This window comes from Geotrypetes seraphini, chromosome 1, assembly GCF_902459505.1.
Source record: "Geotrypetes seraphini chromosome 1, aGeoSer1.1, whole genome shotgun sequence".
Lineage (NCBI taxonomy): Eukaryota > Metazoa > Chordata > Amphibia > Gymnophiona > Dermophiidae > Geotrypetes > Geotrypetes seraphini.
The window spans coordinates 209,187,651-209,205,151 of record NC_047084.1 but is presented as its reverse complement, the minus strand read 5'-3'; the positions used below and the strand labels follow the sequence as shown (position 1 = coordinate 209,205,151).

The 17,501-nt window shown below is 43.3% G+C and overlaps 1 protein-coding gene across 4 annotated transcripts in view; it reads left to right on the top strand.

Annotated features, from left to right (window-relative positions):
* The first annotated feature begins 2,400 nt into the window (after positions 1-2,400).
* The window catches only part of CRACD (capping protein inhibiting regulator of actin dynamics), a 287,080-nt gene continuing 271,979 nt past the window's right edge, over positions 2,401-17,501 (top strand). For all 4 annotated transcript variants that reach the window (XR_004539459.1, XM_033944683.1, XM_033944615.1 and 1 more), the window contains exon 1: positions 2,401-2,638. The gene's annotated coding sequence lies outside the window, so the exon portion shown is untranslated. The remainder of the gene's footprint in view (positions 2,639-17,501) is intronic.

The following is a 17,501-nucleotide window of genomic DNA, read 5'->3' as shown; positions in this document are numbered from 1 at the left end:
TGAAGGGTGCTAAGCTGCATGGAGAGGGGCATAATCAGAAGGATAGAGGAGGAAATTGGATTTATTGCTGTGACTCTGAAATGAACTTTAAACCTCAAATAAGTCTTTGTCGTAAAATCCTTCCATCTAAGACTATTATGTCAGTTAAAACCAGTGCTAACAATGGAGAATCTCATTAAACTGACCCATGTTGTGGATGGGCAGACTGGATGGACCATTTGGCCTTTATCTGCCATCATATGTCTGTTTCTAATTTTCTCCTCAGAGCTGGCGGCTTGACATGCTTTTCTTAGCCTTGCTTCAGCTGTTATAAATAGCAAACTGAAGTTGAGAATATTTGCACTGGAAGGAGCAGGAGAGCAACAGAGGGGCAGCAGTGCTGATGAGGGTGGGGAAGAATTATGGGTGAAAGAAGAGGAGGATGAGGAACACCAGGGAGGGCAGGAGGTGAAGAAGAATCAGAGGATGAAGGGTAGAGAAGAAGGTTTGGATTAGGTTGGGGAAAGTGGATGGCGAGAAAGACAAGCATGAGCAGGGGAGCTAACTAGAATAGTGTCATAAGGGGAGAGAGGGGAAGGTGTAAAAAAACAAAATGTGATTATACTGTCTTTCTATGGTACAATCAAAGCAGTTTACGTGTATTACATGCAGATACTTCTGTCTCTAGTGGGCTCACAGTCTGGGTATTGTGCCTGGGGCAGTGGAGGGTTAGGTAACTTGCCTAGGGTGACATGGAGCTGCAGTGGGGGAAAAACTAAAACACTATAAAAAAAAAACCTAGTCCCAGTAAAGTTTAACAAAATAATGAAAATATGTTGGCTTACTACAGTCAGTCAGGGGAGACACCCCCCCCCCCCCTCCCAGTGATCCTATCTTGTAATAAACTTCTACTTACAGACTGAATAGGGTAATTAACTTCACTGGGGGGGGGGGGTTGTTTTGTTTTTTTAAACCCTGCTGTGATTTTCAATAACTTATCAAAAACTTCCAAACACACAAAAGAATGTTAAATTGTGCGGAAACTAGATTTGTTTGTTATAGGTTGTGTTTTTGTTTTTATTAAAAAGATGTTTCACTGCCTAACTTGCTTGTGGTGTTTTAGTGGCTGGGAATCAAACCCAGTCCCCCCCCCCCCCGATTCTCAGTCCACTGCCCTAACCGGTTGGTTACTCCTCAGTGGAGGTGGGGGGTAGGAGGCTGGAGAAGAGAAGCAGCATCCAGATGGATGAAGAAAAATTAGGGGGCAGGAGGCTGTCACTAAGGGCTAGATTCACTAATCTTGACTTCTGTGGCCGATTCCAGCAGGCCCGACCAATTCATAACATCAAAAAATTCTAATGAGGGCGATCGGAGGAATGCCCCCCTCTGCCTGCACGGATCGCTAGTGTGTTATCCTGACACAGGTCTGCAGATGGTCTGTGCATGCATTTTTGAGTCTGGTTGTTTTTTGGGGGGAGGGGTTTGGGGGGGATTTCAGGCCCCGATTCTCCTGCTCTCCTAGGGAAGGGCAGAAACCATCCTTTTTTAACTCAAAAACTAAAGCCGCTTTAACAACCGGCCCTTGAAACCCTGCCTCCCTTCTCAAAGTATTCACAGCATCGACAGAACTGACTTCTGTGTTGGTGGTGTTTTTTTACATTTATTTTACTTTTGTAGCCCAGTGCGGGGAAGGGCGGGTGGCAATTTGGGGGAGAGCAGGGCGGCAGGCAGGAGAGATTTGGGGCAGCAGGGAGGCAAAGGAGCAGGAGAGTCGGAAAGGATGTTTGCGACTGGTCCCCAGCAGTCGCTTCTTGGGTTGATCGGCCAGCCCAGTCGGATCGCGAAATTTATTTTGTGAATCGGGTCCCTGCCTACTTTGCATGCCGTTCCCCTCATTTGCATGCATGGATCGGAAGCGGATCGCAGGAAAGGTTAGTGAATTGTGCCGGAGGGAAATTGGGTCGCAAATCGATCGATTTGCTTAGTGAATCTAGCCCTAAAGGACTTGATGTACAAAGTCACCAGGGGAAAAAACCGGTATCGGGGGGGGGGGGGTCCACAGCTGCTCTGTTGGAAAGCTGAGATTGGGGCTCCATGGTAGTGGCAGGGTGCACAAGCACATGTGTGCAATAGTAGAACAAAGCATGGCAAAATTTAGGGGGGGAAAACCCTAATACTAGCAGTTCTTTATAACATTTTTCTGAATTTAAAACGATTACTTTATATCGTTCGTGTAGGCTGTGGGGTGCAATAAACGAAGAAGCAGGAAAGGAAGCCTCCTAGGTTTGAACTACTTTTCCACGAAGCAGCCTGCCAGGTATGGGTCCCCCCCCCCCCCCCCCCCCGCTCGTAACAATAGCTGCAGGCAGTAGACCCGGAGGAGCGACGCCAGGTTAGCTTTAGGTAAACGAAAGCGAGGCCGCGCTGCTCATGCGTGCCACCGCCGGCCCTGGCAGCCCCGCCGAGCCCCGCACGGGCTGCGTGCTGGGGAGGTTTGGTGGCGGCGACAGGAGCATGTGATCGCCCGAGTGACTGATCTGCACCAGCAACAGCGGCGGCAGCAGCCTTAGGGCATGCAACGGAGGCAGCCTGACAGACGGGCTCTGCTACATCCGGTCCTCCTCAATCCCAGCATCGCCAGACGGATGGCCGCTGAAAGGTAAGAGGTGCTTCTGCTTCCTTAAGGATCGTCTTTGCAGCCTTCTTGACCTTGTCACTTGCGAGGCGTCCCTGCTCTCCAGCCATTGCTATCGGTGCATCCGCTTCGCTCTGCTTTTTGAGGGGGGGGGGGGGTGCTATTGCTTTGTTTCTTTGTGGCGAAGACGGCGGCTACTTCTCCCTATAAAGGTTAAAACCTGTTTTCTGCACAGTGTTTTGTCTGGGCTTCTTTGTTTTGGTTCCCGTTGCCGACGAATGACGGCTGAGGCTTCCCCAGTTGTACTGTAACTGCACCGGGCTGGAAATAATAGAGCCGGCCGGGAAGGAGGGAAGAAAAAGCCCTGCCGCTGTAGGTAGATTAGGTCTTGCTTCTCCGGATCCTGGCAAATTGGTGACCGATCGGGGGCTCTTTCTATGAGGCATGAGCTTCCAGTCCCCCCCCCCCCCACAAAATAATCCCGAGGACATACGACCTTCTGCCACACTCTTCCACCCTAACATCAATGAACCCTTCCCCCCCCAAAAAAAAATTGTTACAGAGCTGTGTTGTTGAAACTGAACTATCAAACCTCTACATCTATACTGTACCTGTGCAGGTGTCTGGGCTCCGATCGCTAAGGTGAAACTGCCACATTGCTAGTTGGTTATGGCCAAAGATACCTGTTTTCACTGTATTGTGTCCAAAAAAAACCCTCAACCTTAACAAAACAAGACAAGCGCATCACCTAAACTGCTGATGTACCAGCAGGATTTAAAACAACCACGTCCTGTTTCTCCACTCTAAATTTATTTTATTTTTTTTAAATCGATTTCATTACTTAAAAAGACGTTAAAAATGTTATGGACAAAATTAGTTATCTGCCGCTCCAAGAAGTTCTCTTTTCAGGTTTGGTTTGGTTTTTTTGTGGATTATTTATTGGTGTATTTTAAATTTATACAAAAAATCCCTCACAGAACTAATAATAATTTTTTAAAAAGCTAGTCTTTTAAAGGGTTAAAGAAATCCTAGAAGGCTCCTCCATGCTGCCTGAAAATTTAATGTGTGACCACAATGGCCCAGAAATTGATCCTAACAAAGGAGTGTTAGGGGGGGGGTGGAAGTAGCCAGAGCATGAAGGGTAAGTTCTGTTTATGACTGAGGGTTTGCAATAAATGGCTGATTTTCAACTCATTAAGCTGTCAATCGGAGCAAAGTCTAACATCTGCATGGACATCTGTTGTTAAACCTAATAAACCAAATAATTACCTTATAAAAAGAAGCATTTTAAAAATCCTAAACAATTGTATTTATTTAATGAAAAAAACATTAATGTCAGTATTTTTTTTTTTTAAAAGAACTCCAGTTCTTACTTTATATTATAAGTATAGGGCTCCTTTTACGAAGCCGCAGTAGCGGCTTTATCACACGCATCTTTTTAGCGCTGAAAAACTACCGCCTGCTCAAGAGGAGAGGCGGTAGCGGCTAGCGCAGCCAGAAATTAGCACGCACTATTACACACATTAAACTGCTAACCCAGCGTCGTAAATGGAGCCCATAGTGTAGTCCATAAATAATTTCATAGTATGTTGCTTCATTGATACTTTGAATATCACATGAATAGTAACTACTCAAATGTATTGAACATTCAGTTAAAATGTATAAAAACAGACTTCTGATCATAAGTTTTTTTCCATAAGGGTTTGCATGTTTTTTGATGTGGAGATAAGGATCCATTAAACACCTACATCTTGGTATTGCCACATGCCATCACTAAAAAGAGCAATGTTTTCTTTATTGTCACGTGAGATGGTGGTTAACCGCTCACAAGAATATGAGCCTTCAATATTTTGAAGCTCTGCAAGGGATCACTGGAAGATCAGAGCTAATTAGGCCGAAAGAACAGAGATCTGTTGAATATAACCTTCTGATTGTCTCCTCTAGATGGTATTCTAAGGAAAGGTGAACAACACCCCCCCACCACCACCACCACTATCCCCCCCCCCCGCACACACACAACAACAACAACTCTGTATTTCTAGCCAGTTCTGCATCAATCAAAAATTCATGTGGAATCACTAATAATAATGAACATGTAATGACAGGCCATGCAGTTTATTTTAAGAAACTGGAAAAACTGGGATAGGTTAAGTTATTCATTTTGGTGGGAAACCCTATGTTTTACCTATAAAATGGAACGTTGTATGACTATACAACAGGGATGATTTAAGAATTTTATGGATGTTTGGAAGCTAAATATTGTAAAGAGGAATAATTGATTTTATTTTATGGATATGTAAACATACACATCCTGGGGGAGGGGGGGGAGGGAAGGGACTGAAAATAGAATTGATATAGGAAATTTTTTTATTGTTTCATGAAGATTTTAATATATTTGTGCACATCAGGGGGGATGGGGGAAGAGAATGGAATTGGAATTGAGACAGCAAATTTTTTGATTGATCTTATGTAGGTTTTAATATATTTATATGTAGGTGGGAGGGAAGGGACAATGTAGAAAATTAATGTCTGTAAATTTATTGTGCTTGTTGTGCAATATCCTTATTGGTGATTCTTCTGTAGCACAATTGTAGTTTGAAAATTTAATAAAGATTTAAAAAAATGAATATGCAATTATTATTTATTTAAAAAATTTATGAATCGCAGAAGATGTGGGACAGCAAAGATAGCAGGATGACTCTTTCCCAGCCATCTCAAGGAGGAACAGCAATCCAGTGGGATTTTTAGGGTTACTACAATGAATATTGATGAGATTTGCATACATGGGGTCTCCAATACGTGCAAGTCCCTCTTGCCTAGTCATTAGAGATGTCCTGAAAACCAGACTGGCTAGATGTGCCTTCAGAGATGGGAAACACTGCAACAAGAGAACAACGTAGGCGTTGGTTGGAAATTAGGCAAGCAGTCCACCTTTTTTCATGCTTAGAGAAAAAGATGAAAACCAACAAAAGCAAACTGGGGTTGGAGATTTGGGGAAGATGGGCCATTGATTGTGAATCGTACTACTACTACTACTGTTTATCATTTCTAGACGTACCGATAAACAGTTTTAAACTGAACGTACAGATGAAGGAAAAGCCAATAGAAAAGACATGCTCCATGACCAGGGGAGTAACCCAAGCAAGCAAATGTTTCTTAAGAGCATAAGAATAGTCGTACTGGGTCAGACTAATGGTCCATCTAGCCCAGTAGACCGTTCTCACGGTGGCCAATCCAGGTCCCTAGTACCTGACTAAAACCCATGCAGTAGCAACATTCCGTGGTACCGATCCAGGGCAAACAGTGGCTTCCCCCATGTCTTTCTAAATAACAGACTATGGACTTTTCCTCCAGGAAATTGTCCAAACCTTTCTTAAACCAGCTACGCTATCCGCTCTTAACAACAACCTCTGGCAATGCATTCCTGAGCTTAACTATTCTCTGAGTGAAAAAAACTATTTCCTCCTATTGGTTTTAAAGGTATTTCCCTGTACCTTTATTGAGTGTCCTCTAGTCTTTGAAATTTTCGACGGAGTGAAAGATTGATCCACTTGTACCCATTCTACTCCACTCAGGATTTTATAGACTTCAATCATATTTCCCCTCAGCCATCTTTTTTCCAAGCTGAAGAGTCCTAAATTTTTCAGTCTTTCCTTAAACGAAAGGAGTTCATCCCCTTTATTATCTTGGTTGCTCTACTTTGAACCTTTTCTAGCTCTGCTATATCCATGTGAGGTCACACCGTGGAGCGATACAGAGGCATTATAACATTCTTAGTCTTAACCATCCCTTTTTAAATAATTCCTAGCATCATGTTTGCTATTTTTGGCCACCACTGCACATTGGGTGGAAGGTTTCATCATATTGTCTACAATGATACCCAGATCTTTTTCTTGGTTAACCCGCAAGGTAGACTCTAACATCTTGTAACTATGATTTGGGTTATTCTTCCCAATGTGCATCCCTTTGCATATGTCCACATTATATTTCATCTGCCATTTGGATGTCCAGTCTCCCAATTTCCTAAGATCTGCCAGCAGTTTTTCAAAATCAGCATACATTTAGTGTCATCTGCAAATTTAATCACCTCACTCATTCCAATTTCAAGATTGTGGCACTGCACTATTTACCCTCTGTTTTCTATCCAATAACCAAGTCCTAATCCACAACTGGACTTTGTCTCCTATCCCATGACTCTTTTATTTTCTCAGGAGCCTCTTATGAGGAACTTTGTCAAAAGCTTTCTGAAAATCTAGATACACTATATCAACCGGCTCACCTTTATCCACATGTTTATTCCCACCTTCAAAGAAGTCAAGCAAATTGGTGAGGCAAGACTCTGTCCCATTAAGTCATGTTTGTTTTCCACAATTTTATTTTTTATAATTGTTTCCACTATTTTGCCCGGCACTGAAGTCAGCCTTACTGGTCACAGTCACTATCATTATTCAATTTTAGTGTTGTTTAAATAGGCATTAGTTTCTTGAGCTGTTCTTGTTTTCAAGATGATGTTGCAGATGATTCAGAATGGCTTGTGCTGGTTATGAATAGCCTAAGGATGTCTTCTCTTTGGTAATTAACTACCTGAAGAATGACTACAGTAAAACTTGTAGCAGAAATGCAACCTTTACAAAAAAAAAAATCTGAACTGATGAAAGCTTGAGAAGACACATTTTTGGAAAGGGAGAAGTCATTGAAAAATAAGTTAATTATAGGGACAGGTCTGTACTACTTCAGAGATGTCAGTTGTAAAAGAAGAGAGCGAATGAAACATTACACCAGAAATTTGAGCTATGGAGGTAGATTAATAACTCCTTTGTGCATAGGACAACTAGGTCAGTAAAAAAAAAAAAATTTCAAGTCTGCACATTCACAATTTCCTGGGCATTTTCACAGATGGCTCCCTAAACACAGCCTTTGTAAAAAGGTATATCAAGACACAGAAACAGAGAAAAATGAAGGCAGATAAAGACCATCCAGTCTGTCCATGTATGCCAGTGGTCTCAAACTCAAACCCTTTGCAGGGCCACATTTTGGATTTGTAGGTTCTTGGAGAGCCTCAGAAAAATTAATGTCTTATTAAAGAAATGACAATTTTGCATGAAAACTCTTTATACTAGTTTATAAATCTTTCCTTTTGGCTAAGTCTTAGTAATAATATTGTAATTTATAGCTAAAGAGACATATGATCAAGAAACTGTTTTATTTTACTTTTGTGATTATGATAAACATAGCGAGGGTCTCAAAATAGTACCTGGCAGGCTTCAAGTTTGAGACCACTGATCTATGCTATCTACTCTTCCCTTAGAGATCCAGGCTTTCTTGAATTCAGATACAGTTTTCATCTCTACTACGTCCACCGTTCTACAAATTCACCACCCCTCCTTTTGTCCTAATCTTATATGTCCTCTTTCCTTTATTTATTGTAGTTCTTCCCTCTTATCCTTAGAATGTCTGTCATCTTTTTGTAAGTTATTTTTTGTCTTTTTAATTACGTTTTCCCCCATATTTTATTGTACATCGCCTAGAAATCATGATAATAATAACAACTTTATTTTTATATACTGCAATATCATAAACACTTCAGAGTGGTTTAGAGAGGAAGAGACAGCGATATTACAAAAACTTTCAAAATTACATGGTAAGATTAATCAAATTTTTCCTGGAAGTGTTTTAGAAGTACATCAAGGCAGAAATGGAGTCAGAGAAATTTATCAAAGAGATAAGTTTTGATTGACTTCCTAAAAGTTCAGTAAGAAAGTGTGTTTGAGATAAAGTTGGTTAAACATTTATTCCATTTGCCTGCTTGGAATGATAATGTTCTGTCGAGGAATCTCTTGTAGATACAGTCCTTCAAGGATGAGCGATTAATCTAATTTTTAATAAACTTGAAACTATTTCCTTAGGTTACTCCTGAGTTTATCCCCTTTCGCCTTCATCTTCTGTCCCTTCGCTCTAGAGCAGGGGGGTCCAACCTGCGGCCCATGAAGTATTTTGTGTGGCCCCGGTCGAGGGCGATGCAGTGTTTTCCTCTGCTGCCCCCGGGTGTTTACCATCTTGCCGGCTCCCTCCTCTATCTTGCTGTAGCGTTTGCGCATTTGTGTGGCCCCAGAAACATTTTTTTCGGCCAATGTGGCCCAGGGAAGCCAAAAGGTTGGACACCCCTGTTCTAGAGTTTCCTTTCAATTGAGACTGATCTCCTGTGCATGGATGCCACAGAGGTATTTAAGCATCTCTATCAAATGTTCTCTTAGGCTTCCGCGGCTGGCGTTATGATTGTTGTAGTTTTCCGGGTCTTGCCGCATCTGGGTAGGTAGAACCAACATTTCACCCATCTTACTGTGCCTTTCTTCAGGGTATGCTGAAATGTCAGTTCTACCTACCCAGATGCAGCAAGACCCAAAAAACAGCAAAAATTATCTCTACCTTATCTCCCCTCTCCCACCTTTCTTCCCAAGTATACATACTGAGATCATTAAGTCTGTCTAAATGTATTTTATGATGACCACTGATCATTTTAGTAGCCATGTAGGGTAGTTGGAGAGATTCTAGAAATGGCGTTTCAAATTGCATGTGCAAATGTAGGCACATACCCATTTGTGCACACAATTTCATTTATTTAATTCATTTTCTATCCCGTTCTCCCCAATTGAGCATCGAGCGTATTAGTGCCAATTACTGGGTGCTAACAATCAGTTATTGGTGTTAATTGGCCACCATTTGAATTTACACATGCACTGTTCTACGAAGATACAAATGCAAACCCAACTATAAGGGGGTGTGGCTATGGGCAGAGGCACAAGCAGGTTAGGGGTATTCATTAAAATGTTTGCACTATCGTAGAATTCAGAGGATCTGCACCTAATTTAGGCACAGGGATTTACATCGAGTTTCGGTGTAAATCCTTGTACCTAGTGCCACATGATTCAGGGGGAAAAGTTTGATTTGATTTGGCCTATTGAATCAATTTTTTTTAATTCGATTTGCTTTTCCTGCCCAATTGGGCATTTTTCTCAAACGTCCTGGCGGGTTTATTTTGTAGCCTCTTCACCTACCCTACCCCCTGCGGTGTAAACAAAATAAACATACAAAAAAAGACTTTTCCACTCTCTTTTGATCCTAGCTCATGCTTGCTGTATAACACCAGCTCTAGCAGGATACACATTTCAAATCTGACATATTGTAATCACAAATCAGAAAATAAAATTATTTTTCTACCTTTTGTTGTCTGGTCATTTTATTAGTCAAATCATATTGTTCCCAGACACTGGTTTCTGTTTGTCTACCTCGCTCACCATTTGACATTTTCTTCTTTCTCCATGCTCACCATCCATCTTTCCTCTCTGTGCCTTCCCTTCTACTGCCATATTCAACATTTCTGTTTCTTTCCCACTGTCTACCATCTCTCTCTCTCTTGTGCCCTGGGTCAAACCTCTCTATTCCCCTCCATGCAGAATCCCCACCAGCCACATCATAGGTCTTCAGCAACTGGGTGGGCGTGAGCCCAAAGTGGGTAGACCTGGGCCTATCCAGACCCACCTGTGGCTACACTACTGGCTCAGCATGTATTTTTTGGGCTCCCAAATTTGGCCACTATATACTGAATTTAGTCATATGATGGTATTTGCCAGTATGCATAGTGGGAACAGCATTACCCCCCCCCCAAAAAAAAAAAAAAAAAATAAGGTAAAATAAGAGTGGCTTATTCATGAAAATACACATATAAACAGCAGGTCTTGTGCATGCAGATGCCAATATTACAACTTAAAGATGCAAGTGCACAGACAAGAGGAGTCAATTAGGGAGCCAAATTCTACACAATGAATTTTTGGCTAATTGAGGTGGTTTTAGGCCAGATAAGCACAATTGCCCGCTCACTTACTATTCCCAATGCCCATATCGCGGTCCCTTGAAATCCATGTCTGCTACAGATATGCATGAGTAAATAATGGCTTTTCTAAAACTGAGGTTTATATATGTAAATGCTGCCTAACCCTTGCAAAATGGCTTTGTAAGGAAGGAAAGATAGGCGTAAAGAACAGAAACATAGTTTTGGCCACAGAGGATAACTCGAAAACCTGTCCATTAAAAGATGTTCTTTATCTATCTTTCTCTAAAGTCAATATAGTTTAAGTAGGCATGTGAGGTTCCTGCCTTCTTAAACCATGCTGAGAGGGCCAGCCAGCAAAGAGATAGAGAATGTCCCCATTCCACGGGATCTAACTCCATCTCCATCCCATCCTTGCCCCATCTCATTAAGCTCTGTCCTCATCTGCTCAAGCCTTGAACACTTTAAAATCATAGAAAGGACAGAGTCTAGAACTGGCAGTAGATAAGAAGGATACAGATAAGAGACACTTACCTGATGACCTGTCTCTGTCTCTGACTGTCTCTCTCTCTATATATAGATAGATAGATAGTAAGATATAGATATATAATATTTATACAATGGTGCATATTCTAGAAGGAAAATAGGTACCTACTTTCCTTTATAGAATACTAGTATGTATGTGCTTAGGTGTGAGAACTCATGCCAAGCATAGAGGTGGAATAATGTTAGGCCCGGATTCTCTGACTGGTGCCCTTGGTGGAAGCTACTTTAAAAGCGCCGATGATCACATGTTAATCATGTGATGGCACTGGTTAGAGAATCGTGCCGCCTGCAAAGGCAGGCCCCAGAAATGTAGGCCAGGATTTTCCAGGTCTACATTTCCGGTGCCTAGCTTTGATGTGGATCGCGCCTCCATAGGAGCTTTACGGTGCCTAATGCCACTTCCGGTATTAGCCATGCCTACAGTGGCATTAGGTGCCATAAAGCGCCTATGGAGGTGCAATTCAAGTGCCTTGAAAATCACTGAAAAAATGGCATTTAAATGGCATTTTTCACTGAGCTTGGGCGCCTAAAAAACTGGCGCCATTTAGAGAATCCAGGCCTTAAGCCGTGAATGGGCATTTTAAAAAAATGACTAAGTCCAACTTGGACATGTCCAGCTGAACATCCAAAGTTGAAGGAACAGAAATGGCCAATTTTGAATGGCAAACTACTGGACATTCAGATATAATTATTTTTTTTGAAAATTGTCTGCTTAGATATCTTAGCCACTGGAACGTCTAACTTTATACCCCATTTTCAATGTTGAAAATGTCCAATGCAGACCATTTGGACATAGGAGGGGTCAGCATAATAATGGACTGGCCACATAGACATCCCAACAGAGCAATGGAACACCTTAGAGGGTACTGCTGTGAACTTCACATAAAGATGTATATCTCACCATAACCCCCTTATAATTTATGGTGAGCTCCCCCCCCCCCTCCAAACCTACTATACCCACCTGTGTTCCATCCCAATAGCACTTATGCCTGCAAGTGGCACCTACTGTATATGACAGTATAGTAAGGTTTGGGTGGGCTCATACGTTCTACCATAAATTAGTGACCAGAGAGGTTTATGGGCCTAGGTTCTCCTCTCTGTGGTTCACTAGCCCACCCACCAGCCTACTTAAAACACCTGTGTGCAGCTCTATTAGGCTTCCCCATACCAGATGTATGTACTTTTTTGTTGTCATTTTTGTGTGGTGGAGGCAGATCAGTGAGCACTGGGGGAGTGTGGGGGTATCTTACCTTAATGCATGTATTGGTCATCTGGTCAGTTTGGGCACCTTTGTGGCACTGAGACGCCTCTAAAACAGGTCTAGTTTCAAACGTGTAAGTTCCGTCCGTGATGTCTTTCAAAACGTTTCATTATCGCTGTAAGATATCCAAGTATAACCCCCCCTTAGGCATTTTATGACTTTCAGCTTTGACTTTCCTCAGTAGGTACAACATATCTTCTTTATTGCTGACGATGAGTGTTGTGTCATCTGCAAACTTTGATGGTCAAAACCAGTGTTCCCTCTAAGCGGGCGGGTGTTGTGAGCAAACTTTTTTCACTGTGAGCTAAAAATATCGGGCGCCAGCAAGTTATGAGCCAAATAAATATGTTGCTTTCTACCACAGAACTTCCTTACGTTTGTATGGAATCTATCCCCTTTCAACTTTAGAGAGTGCCCTCTCGTTCTCCCTGCCTTAGCTACTAAGTCTATTCCCTTCAGTACCTTGAATGTTTCTATCATGTCCCCTCTCAATCTCCTCTGCTCAAGGGAGAAGAGGCCCAGTTTCTCTAATCTTTCGCTGTACGGCAACTCCTCCAGCCCCTTAACCATTTTAGTTGCTCTTCTCTGGATCCTTTCGAGTAGTACCGTGTCCTTCTTAAAGTACCAGTGCTGGACGCAGTACTCCAGGTGAGGGCGTACCATGGCCCGGTACAGCAGCATGATAACCTTCTCTGTCTCTTCAGTCCAGCATCTGCCCCTTCCATTCACTGTCTGTCTTTCCCTGCCATCTCTCCTCCTGCCCCCCCCCACCCCCCAATTTGGTCTAGCATCCATCATCTTCCTTCTGTTCCCCTCATGGTCTGGCATCTCTATCCTTCCCTCCCCCCTGTGGTTTTTAGCATATCTCTCTTCTCATTTCCTCCACTCAGATCTGATCATTCTCTGCTCTCTCTTCCCTTTTCTTCTCTGGTCTTCCTTCTCTATTTTCTGCCTCCATCTAAATTAAATTCTTTCTTACTATTTAGTCCCGTTTCCCTCTTTTCACTGTGTCTACACACAGCTTGTCACCCCTTTCCCTCACCCCTCCATTATCTTACTATTTTCTTCCCCCTTTATTTATCTCCTCCTTCCATCCAGTATGTGTTCTTTCCCCACTTCCATTCAGCATCTGCTCTCCCTTCTCAACTGACATCCATCTGCCTTCTGCTCTCTCTCCCTTCTTCTCACTTCCATCATCTGTCCCCTTCTCTCTCTCTCTCATCTCCTCCATTCCATCATCTGCCCCTTCTCTCTCTCTCTCTCTCTCTCTCCCCCCCCCCCCAACTTCCATCATCTGCCCCCCTTCCCCTCACCTTTGTGGGTCACTTTCTTTCCCCTGAGGGTGGCTCATGTCACAGGGGAAGCTTTGGCCGAGCAGAACCGCTTGATTGACAGTGGAACTTACTTGATTGATGTCGATGCTGGGGCCCGTTGCCGTTTGAAGGAAAAAAAAAAAGGTGGAAAAAAGGAACCTGTAAAGGCGAGAGGAAGGGAAACCTCCAGGACAGCTGCTTTTTGCCCTCCTTCAGCGGCCCAAGAGTTCAGACCAGCAGCGGCAGCTGTGTATGCTTTTAACTTCGGCACAGAGCTGCCCCTAATCAATAGTTTAGCGCGGTTTCATGAGGCAGCCTCGGGGCCTTTGATAGCCGGCCCGCTTTGATGATGCGATGTGGGCCGGCCTAGCAAAGGCCCCGAGGCTGCCTTATGAAACCGCGCTAAACTATTGATTAGGGGCAGCTCTGTGCCGAAGTTAAAAGCATACACAGCTGCCGCTGCTGGTCTGGAGGTGCGGAGACAAGGCAGGAGGCAAACGCGGTGGAAGGCAGGAGTCCCGGCGAAGGCAGGAGTCCCGGCACAGCGACTGCAACAGGAAGTTGCAAGTCAGCTGACGCCGGCCTTTCGTTGCGGCGGGGACCGAATCCTTCGCGGACCGGCAAGATTTTGTTTGCGGACCGGCGGTTGAAGAACTGTGCTCTACACTGTGTGCGCTGTGACGAGAAACTTGTGCGCTGCGAGGTAATATTTTGTGCGTGAGCGCACCCCAGCGCAGCTTAGCGGGAACACTCAAAACATAAACATAAACAACCTGCATTATGCAGATGATACAACACACATTACCAGCAGTAAAGTCCTAACTTTAGGTGCACCCAATTTATGCTAGGGTTTTCTTTGCCTAAATACCTGTGCTTAAATTAGGCATGTAGAGCTGGATTCTGTATAGGACGCCCAATCTCAGAAGCTGCCTAAGCTTCTCTCGAGACTACGGCGAGAGTTCACGGCAGCCATTTCCTATTGGCGATCTACACGGGGCAGAAGTGTAGGAAGATTCCGGGAGGAAGGTAGGAGAGAGGCGGGAACGTGATAAAATTTTGGTTTCCCCTCCCCCCCAAAAAAAAAAAATCGTGAATTTGTGAAACCACAAGTGTGGAAACTGCGAATGGGGAGGGGAAGTGTATTTTGAAAAACAGGTAGCTGTCTTTTGAGGTTGCATTCTATTGACTCAAGGAATTTCTTATGAATTTGTACAACACGTTGATATGGACTGGCCCAATCATACTAGAAATGAGGGAGATACTGGTGAGCCAAGGGAGCTGTGAATGGAGTAATGCAACACCAGCTTGATCCTTCCGTTTCTCCACTTGCTGGGGAGTAACATTAGAGATCCACCCACTCCTACAATTTAAGTTGATGATGTGGCTATGGCTTCATAGGAGAGAACTGAAGTGCTGGTTAGCCCCGGAAGCCTTGATTAGAGTTTCAAATTTATTAATAGCTTGATTTTATCACATTTATCAAAAGATTTCAAAGCGATGTACAAATTAAAAATAGAATATGACAAACAGTTAGCTTGATCGCACTATTGTTGCTCTTGCAAGTTTGGTGAACAGCACTGGAGAGTGATGTCAGAGACCCATCTACTCTTCCAGAAAAAGACCAAAATGCACAACGGCTTCATTGGGAGAAAAATAAAGTGCTGGTGAGCCATGAAAGCCATGATTAGGAGTTGTTGAGGACCAGCTTGATCCTGATATTGCTCCACCTGCAACTTTGTAAAGTGGTTTTGGGAAGGTTATCAGAAACTCATCCACTCCTACAGTATTAGACCAAGATGTGCTGTGGTACCTGATAGTTGGCATGCAGCTGTTGCAGCATGCCCAAAGGGGCACATTCTTCCTCTTTGGGACCCTTTCAGAGAAACTTTGAAGCTATTTTAATTTTTTTTGAAGACGTGATGCGTCTCCCTCTTCCAGGGATTCAAGACAAAGTTAGACAAGTTCCTGCTGAACCAGAACGTACGCAGGTAAGGCTAGACTCAGGGCATTGGTCTTTGACCTAAGGGCTGCTGTGTGAGCGGACTGCTGGGCACGATGGACCACTGGTCTGACCCAGCAGTGGCAATTCTTATGTTCTTCTGATCTCTTGGTGAGCTATAATGTTTTTCATTGTTTCTACAAATTTGAAAAATGAAGGGCAAAAAGAAAATTCCAGCTGCCTCTTCTCCTGTATTGTCAGAACCTATGAACAAACACCTAGTGGTGAGAGCATGATTTTTAGATGGGATCTCTCTTGGCTCTGGCAGCAGGACTCCACCCTTTCTACCATCTGCAGGGGGATTGCGAAGATCTGCAACGTGACATAATCATGCTCAAGGGCATCAACATAGCAGATGTGGTTCAACGTGGATAAGTGTAAAGTGATGCATGTAGGTAACAAAAATCTCATGCATAAATACAGGATGTCGTGGGGGGGGGACCTCCCAGGAAAGAGACTTGGGATTTATGATCGACAAGTCGATGAAGCCATTCTGCAATGTGCGGCGGCAGCAAAAAGCGCAAACAAAATGCTAGGAATGATAAAGAAGGGGATCACAAACAGATCGGAGAAGGTTATCATGCCGCTGTACCGGGCCATGGTGTGCCCTCACCTGGAGTACTGCGTCCAGCACTGGTCACCGTACATGAAGAAGGATACGGTACTACTCGAAAGGGTCCCGAGAAGAGTGACTAAGATGGTTAAGGGATTGGAGAAGTTGCCATACAATGAAAGATTAGAGAAACTGGGCCTCTTCTCCCTTGAAAAGAGGAGACTGAGAGGGGACATGATCGAAACATTCAAAATACTGAAGGGAATAGACTTAGCAGATAAAGACAGATTGTTCACCCTCTCCAAGGTAGGGAGAACGAGAGGGCACTCTCTAAAATTGAAAGGGGATAGATTCCGTACCAACGTAAGGAACTTCTTCTTCACCCAGAGAATGTTAGAAAACTGGAACGCTCTTCCAGAGTCTGTCATAGGGGAAAACACCCTCCAGGAATTCAAGACAAAGTTAGGGTTAGTCTCAGTTAGGGCGCTGGTCTTTGGCCAGAGTGCCGCTGCATGAGCAGACTGTTGGGCATGATGGACCACTGGTCTGACCCAGTAGCAGCAATTCTTATGTTCTTATGCCTCCATGATTTATTTGCTTTTGGATTCCCAGAAGAGGAGTCTTTCGATTGGAAGGCGTGACTTGAGTAATCATCAAGATCATCCCTCAAATCTGAACATTTCTCTGCTCCCTCTGCCTGTTCCTTTACCAAATTTCTCTGGTGTTCTGGATCAAAGAGTGTCTGAAAGGGAAACATTCTTGTTGGATAAATGGAATTTGCTGTCCAGTACTGATGGGATGCTCAAGTGACCAGCGCTACCTCACTCAATTCAAAGTTCAAAATTCAGGTTCTATACTTCATTTTTTAAAATTCTGCAAATTATTTTGCTGACGGATGTACAATGGAAGCTCATTCCATTCCCTGGGACCTATACATGAAAATTTACTGTTCCTAGACACCTTCAAACTAAGTTTCTTAACAGTTGGAATGTGTAAATCCAAACGATCTACTGAACACAACTGATAGGTCGGAATATGTGGCAGAATGCTCTCCCTCAAATATTTGGGCGCTAAGTTGTGCACACAAAGAAAAATCAATAACAACTATTTATAGTGAACCCTATAATTCAATTTTAACCAATATAAGTTGACGTAGCATTCTGACACTTGCTCATGCCTCCCCAGCCGGAACAGTGTCCTGACTATTGAATATTGCGCAACTTACATGGCACAGAAGACTGAAGCGGGTAAACCTAAAAGTACCAGGTTACAATAATCAAGGCTTGATAGTACAACTGTTTTCAAAATAGTCCTAAAGGTACTACCAGATAAGTATGGTCTGAGATTGTTCATCAACCGTAATTTGAAGTATATCTTCTGAGCCATT